This window comes from Chelonia mydas, chromosome 2 (assembly GCF_015237465.2).
Source record: "Chelonia mydas isolate rCheMyd1 chromosome 2, rCheMyd1.pri.v2, whole genome shotgun sequence".
NCBI classification, from domain to species: domain Eukaryota; kingdom Metazoa; phylum Chordata; order Testudines; family Cheloniidae; genus Chelonia; species Chelonia mydas.
The window spans coordinates 157,441,957-157,449,678 of record NC_057850.1 but is presented as its reverse complement, the minus strand read 5'-3'; the positions used below and the strand labels follow the sequence as shown (position 1 = coordinate 157,449,678).

At 37.0% G+C, this 7,722-nt stretch overlaps 1 long non-coding RNA gene across 1 annotated transcript in view; it reads left to right on the top strand.

Annotated features, from left to right (window-relative positions):
- Positions 1 to 1,270: 1,270 nt before the first annotated feature.
- The window catches only part of LOC122464624, a 31,920-nt gene continuing 25,468 nt past the window's right edge, over positions 1,271 to 7,722 (top strand). Inside the window, exons 1-2 of the long non-coding RNA XR_006288822.1 lie at positions 1,271 to 1,282; positions 7,272 to 7,277. This is a non-coding gene — a long non-coding RNA (uncharacterized LOC122464624). The remainder of the gene's footprint in view (positions 1,283 to 7,271; positions 7,278 to 7,722) is intronic.

The following is a 7,722-nucleotide window of genomic DNA, read 5'->3' as shown; positions in this document are numbered from 1 at the left end:
TGCCTTTTTCTTAAGGGCAGACTGCACTCAATTAGTGTTGCTTTTATATAAGCACAACTATGTAGTATTTTCACTTGTGCTACAATACACAGCTGAAAATAACTTGGCAGTAGACAGAAGATCTTATTTGCCATTGCTAGTCTTTGAATTGCCCTAGAGCTGACGAATAGTGGGAAAAAATATTCCTGAACATATTAGCAAACTACAAATAGCAGTTCAGTCCAACTGTGTTCAAATTCTTTTTTGCTCTCTTGTGCATGACGATTTGTGTAACCAGTCTTTATTTGTATCTAGCTTAGCAATGAGGTTTTATGTATGAAAATACTTGTTCTAACACGTGTATTCACATACAAAGTAGTATATCCATGGTCACATGGTACCTGTGAGGCTGTCTAGTCCCGGACCCCCTCACTCCTCACATATCAATTTGACTAATAATTACTTTCCTAGCAAATTAGCGATAAGTTTCTGTCATAAATGTTTACATTAATCAACTTGATTGTCATAAATATAAAGGGAAGGGTAACCACCTTGCTGGATACAGAACTATAAAATCCCTCCTGGCCAGAGGAAAAACCCTTTCACCTGTAAAGGGTTAAGAAGTTAAGATAACCTCACTGGCACCTGACCAAAATGACCAATGAGGAGACAAGATTATTTCAAAGCTGGAGGGGTAGGGGAACAAAGGGTGTCTGTCCGTCTGTGTGATGCTTTTGCCGGGAACAGAACAGGAACGGAGTATTAGAACTTGTTAGTAAGTAATCTAGCTAGAAATGCATTAGATTTCCTTTTGTTTAAATGGCTGGTAAATAAGCTGTGCTGAATGGAATGTATATTCCTGGTTTTGTGTCTTTTTGTAACTTAAGGTTTCGCCTAGAGGGATTCTCTATGTTTTGAATGTGATTACCCTGTAAGGTATTTACCATCCTGATTTTACAGAGGTGATTCTTTTACTTTTTTTCTTTAATTAAAATTCTTCTTTTAAGAACCTGATTGTTTTTCATTGTTCTTAAGATCCAAGGGTTTGGGTCTGTGTTCTCCTGTACAAATTGGTGAGGATTTTTATCAAGCCTTCCCCAGGAAAGGGGTGTAGGGCTTGGGGGGAAGACATCTCAAAGTGGGTTCTTTCCCTGTTCTTTGTTTAACATGCTTGGTGGTGGCAGGATACGGTTCAAGGACAAGGCAAAGTTTGTACCTTGAGGAAGTATTTAACCTGAGCTGGTAAGAATAAGCTTAGGGGGTCTTTCATGCCGGTCCCCACATCTGTACCCTAGAGTTCAGAGTGGGGAAGGAACCTTGACATGTCATAAATGTTTAAATTAATCAACCAGATAAACTTCAAACTGTTGAATATGGATTGGCATGAAAAAATGAGAGGCAACAAAAGACCAAACCTGAATCTGGCAGCTGAAGGAGGAAACTGGAATGTCACATCAGAATCTTGCCTGGGATATCGTGGTGCTGAAAGAATTCATCACAGGCAGACTGGATTCAATCTCAAAAGATATTCATGGCCCCTCTCAAGATGTATGGGATATAAAATTCTGAATGGCTCACTTGGAAAACGAGCTACAAAAGACTGCCATTGGAACCAGGGAAATTAAAGAAGAAACAGCCTTCTTAAAGCTTAGGCTAGACAAACTGGAAGAAAAACAGGATGACTTAGAAAACAGATATTAAAGAACAAGCTTCACCTCTTGGGCATTGCTGTGGGTATAGAGGGGAAGGATATTATCAGCTTTCTTCAGAAGCTGCTGACATACATAACTGAACCCACCACTGTCCTCATTAGATATTGAAAGGGCTTATCCAATGCCTGGTATTAGAAGGCAGGAGTCTGGCAAGCCTAGACCCAGCATCTTCAAGCTGCTGAAGTTCAGTGATAAAGTAATGTTAATGAATGCTGCCAGAAAAGCTGAAACCCTGATGTACAAAGGCCACAAAGGCCTGACTTCTCAGCTGAGCTTAACAAAAAGAGGGCTGCATTCAGTGGGCATAAAGCAAATCCTGAATGGACCAACATTAGATACAATATCAAGTACCTATCCATCTCCACTATGGATTTAGCAGGCTCCACAAGACTTTGCAAAACCTCCTCTGAAGCTTGGGTGATACTTCAAAGACAGAGAAACCAGATTTAACCAAAAATAGAAGAAGGTTTTTATCATATAAAGCATACCGCAACAAGTTTAAATACCAGTTTGTTTTCTTGTGTATCCTTGTAGATACGATAACTCTGATTTATGCAACCTTCCCGCCCCTAGCAGATAACCAGCTAGACTGAACGCTTCTGTTGATCTCCTTTGGAACTGAGCAATAACAACTGGGTAGCACTGCAATACATAGAGCAGAACTAAGGATAAACTTATCTCTGAAGGATCATACTATGTAACCACAACCCATGGAACAGTCAATACTGCTGACATGTAAAGCAGATTATAACCTAAATCTTAAATAGGACTAGATAGTCAATTTGTGCAGGGAATTTTACATACTAGGAATATGATTATATATAAAGTTATATTTTTATTATTTAGATTTTTTACTAAATTTATATTTGATTTACCAAATAAAGTGTAAATTTATGTGTGATGAGTCTGTATACATGTCTATGTATATACATATGTGCATATATGTAGACATGAAATCTTCTGTAGGTAGGAATATATTATATGAATTCCAGAATATCCAGTGATATGTACAGGGTAATATTTAACTTAAACAAAAGATTTAAAACAAGCTAGTGTGAGCACATTCAGATCCCTGATGTCTTCACCTCTATCCCCTCCTCCCTGCCCTATATTATCTAATAATAATCTAAACATCTCTAAACACAAATATATTTTGTTTGTTTGTTTTCTGTTACAAAATATACTTTGGAAGACACATGATATTTAACTATAGATCTTTTTGTGTAACTGACACTGAGGCTCAACTGAAGCCATAAATACATTCAAAACTAACCAGTATCCAATATGTATAAATACAGACTATATCCTAGAGATGTGGTTTTACAACCTCAATGGGGAAATATGTATCTTTAGGATAAGGTTATATATCTTAATATATCTTAAAACTTTGCCATGAATTTTCTTAGAGTATGCTTCTGGAATGTGAGGGGACTTAATGTGCCAAACGATTTAAAATCCTGAGTCACCTCAGATCAAATACATGCCAATTACCTTTATTGCAAGAAACTCATCTAGCAGAAATAGATGATGATAGAATCAAAGTGATGTGGGTAGGTGTTGAGTATCATTCATCACTGAATTCTAAGAGCAGGTTGTACAGTCTTGGTCTAATCCCGAAGGAAGATACATTCTTCCTGAGGGTGATTCAACTCAAAAAAGTTAATTTGCAGAAGCATTTACAATCCAAGTGGATGTAGTTCTGAATTTTTCAAAGACATCACTGACTTTCCTTTTAATAGAAAAGACATTTCTATAATACTGGGAGGTGACTGGAATACTACACCAGACAGACATCTGGACAAATCCAATTACAGAAGACCCAGCTCTCAAAGCACAATAGGCCAACCCTCATTATGAATGAATTAATTTGATTTAAAAGACATATATGAATACTGAGATACCCCAAGGAGCTTGACAATACATATTTCACTACAGTACATTCATCTTATTCCAGAATTTAACATTTTCTTGTGTCTTCGGAACGGATTGGCAGTTGCAGCTTTTCAAAGAGACATTATTAAGGGCACAAGAGCAAACTATCCCACTGCATAGGAAAGATAGGAAGTATGTCAAGAGACCACCTTGGCTTAACCACTCGGTTACCTCAGCTACCATCTTTTGGGAAGCTCTGAGAACTATTGTAAGGGGTAAATGCATAAAGTATCTCTCCCAAAAGAACGGAGAAATACTCAAGTTACTAGACTCTCTGGACAAGGAAATTGATGAGTTGCAGATGATCCACAAGACTGACCCAAATAATGAAAGCCTCCTATGTTCTCTAATCAATGCCAAATATAAATATAATGAATGCTTATCCAACCAAGTTGAAATTGCACTCAACAGGGTGAAACAAAGATATTATGAATGGGGAGATAAAACAGATAAACTACTTGTCCGAAGATTTAAGATGGAACTAGCCAACAACAACATTTCTTCTTCTTTACAAGATGAGTGGCATCTTTGAACCAATAGATATAAACAATCAATTTAAGCAGTTCTATCAAGCTTTATAAAAATCAGACAACCAGTTTGACTCTGATAAATTTGATCATTTAATTGAAGACCTACCTTTTAATACCCTAACTTCAGAACCAGTGTTTACGGACAAAGCTACCGCAACACAAGAAATCGAAGAGGATCTAAAAAATATGAATTCTGACAAGATCCCTGGGATGGATGGCTTTCTTCAGACTACCACAAAACATTTTGTAATCAGCTATCTTTTATTCTTTCAAAGGTCTTCACTGACATTTTAAAAAGAAACTATGTCTCATGACATTAGAACTGCTTTAATTACTTTAATATTAAAGAACAAAGATGGTTGCAACTGAGGCGATTTGCGCCCCGCCCCATCTCTCTATTGAACACAGACTGCAAAGTAATTGAAAAAATGTTAGTGACACAACTGAACACCATCATCTTGTCAGTTATACACACAGGTTGGTTTCATTAAGAAAGATTGGCTGCTGATAATATGAGAAAAATTACTTACTTCATCAGGCAAGCTCAGAGGTCAGATGTTCCCTCCATATCTAGATGCAGAGAAAGCTTTAGATAGGGTTAAATGGCCTTCTCTAATTGCTGCCCTAAAAAATCAGATTTGAACCAATATTCCTGAATTGGGTCAGTGTATCATACAACTCTCCCTTGCTTTACTATCAACTAATAGCATTATTTCTCCAACTTTTCAACTAGAAAGAGGGAAGTGACAGGGCTGTCCCCTCTTGCCCCTCCTTTTTTAATGTATCTCTTGAACCAGTGGCAATGTAAATACATCAGCACTTAGCCATTGAAGGTGTGTCGATAAACAGGAAAGTACACAAAAATCAGTTTGTATGCTGATGACATTTCTGTACTATTGAAGAATCCATCCTCATCAATCCCCTCATTATTGAATGTACTTGATATTTTTTGAAAGATCTCTGGTTTTCGCATTAACTGGAATAAATCACAAGCAATGGATATAACCAAAAGACTAGATCCTTCTGAATTTCAGTATTTTTCATTTCAAATGTGCAAGGAAATAACTTATTTAGGTGTTAAAATTTGTCCTGATCTTCCCATAATTGTTTGTATAAATATGGACTATATAATAAAAGAAATTTCCAGAGATGTAGAGATGTGGTGTCTCCTCCCTGTGTCCTTACTGGGGAGAACAGAAATAGCCAAAATGAATATCTGCCCAAGAATGACTTATATCATTAGCCTATTGCCTTTCTAGGTCTCTCCTTTGCTCAAATAAATAGGTGTATCATGCAATTTTTATGGGCTAACAAACAGCCTTGCTTATCACATTAAAATATCCTGGGCAACTGGAAGGGGTTGCCAGATATGTATCTATATTTTCTAGCATTCCAAATGTGTCCTCCTGTGAGGTGATGCCCCCATAGTAGCTCTGTATTCACACTGGCCTGGTTTGAGATCAAAAAAAGCTTAGCTATGTCATTTGGTTCCCTCTCTTCTTTTATATACCTTAAGAGGCTACCTACACCCTAGAGGAAAATTCCAGTCTTCGTATCTACATGGGGTATCCTACAACACATTAAGATGATTACAACATCTGATCTTACTAATTCTCTTCTTGTACCACTGTGGGATTACCCATGCCTCAGGATCAAGGCCAACCCCTCCTTTAAGACAATTTGCATAGAAAAAGGATTAACAAAAATTAAACATATTATTCAGGATTATAGAGTGCCCTTATGTGTATAACATATATCAGTTACCGCTGTCTCAGAGTTCCTTTTTTCGGCAGCTAAACTCCAGGATTCATGAAAGGATAGGGAACAATTGGTCTGTTTCAATTCTCTCACCTCTAGGACAACATATTAAGAAATATGGAAACAAAACTCACTTGTAGGAATTAGAACAGGAGTATTTGTGGCACCTTAGAGACTAACAAATTTATTTGAGCATAAGCTTTCGTGGGCTATAGCTCACTTCATCAGATGTCCACAAAAGCTTGTGCTCAAATAAATATGTTAGTCTCTAAGGTGCCACAAGTAGTCCTGTTCTTTTTGCGGATACAGACTAACACGGCTGCTACTCTGAAATTTGTAGGAATTACTTATTGGTGTCTTAATGCTTTGCATTAACCTCCCAATCTCAGTCTCAAATAAAAATGGGGGAAAGAACTTAGCCTTACTATCACAACAAAAACCTGGGAGGATATCTGGCTTAATGTGAAAGATACATCAAGTTCTTTATCTTTGCGATTCTTCCAGAACAAGATATCAAACAGGTAATACTGGATTCCAGACTATTTGTTTAAGGCTAGACTGGCAACACAAAGAGAGTGTGAGATGCAAACAGCCACATGCCAACCTTTCACACATCTTCCATACCTGTCAAAAATTCATGTGTTTTGGAACACCATATTCAGTGCTCTTTCAAAAACTTTAAGTGTTGCTATCTTTCCTGCTCCACACTTGTATATTTTAGGGGTGCTGTTGATATTACCAGTCAACATTAAGAAATGGACTGCAGTAAGTAATTCTAATGGCCAAAAGAGTTATTTTGAGAAAATTTAAATCCACAATTCCTCCCTTATGCACAGACTGGCTTAGTGAGCGCTCTACTACTTCATTACTGGAAAAAATGACTGTGTTCAATAGAAACACCTGGAAAAATATGAGGATGTCTGGTCACACACAAAACTATTGCTTACTTTTGCAATTTAATATATATTAGTCTCCATTACTCATAGGTTATGTGCTTGTTATTTATGTATTTAGTCACTTTATAATAATTGACGCCTTGCATTACTGCTACAGGTTTGGGGGGGGGGGGAGATTGTTTTTTCCGAGGTTTTACAAATAATGAACATTGATTTTTGTTATTTATATGGTATTTCCATCTTGTGCATGCATTTATATATGTTTTATTTTGTATTGTGTTTGTATTTTACATAAAAACCACAAAAATACATTTTAAAAAAGTATATTTATGCTCCATTGCCCAACCACCTTAAATGGTTGTGTGTTTAGCATTGAGAATTGCTAGTGCAATATAAAATGGTAGAGCAACATAAAATTGAGACCCATGGATTTAACTCATGCATTTGGCAGTTACATTCGAAAGTGTGTGGTTCTTTATGGCACTGGGGAATATGGTTTGAGAGAAATAGACACCTAACCCCCTGACCAGAACTCTGGATCTCAGACAATTAAAGGAACTGGACAAAGATCTGCCCATAATCTTCCCAATTAGAAGGGTTCTCTCTGACAAGAGAGAACTGATATGTGAATTCCGCTGAACAGCCAATCACTTTGGGTTATATCTTTCTTGCTCAGGCAGGAAGAAACCCAGCTGTTTTTAAATCTGCAATCTACACATATTGCCAAATAGTTTTCTTTCTTGTGCAGATAACAAGAACAAATTTAAAAGAGTCCTAAAATTTACCAGGTTTGTTTGAGCCTCACCCATATGCTTTTGGAGAGATTCAACATCAGTGATGTCTTCTGGTGCTCCTCCTCCTGCTTATAAAGGTTAGGTCATCTGTTCAGAAAACAGAAAACACACCATTGATTTA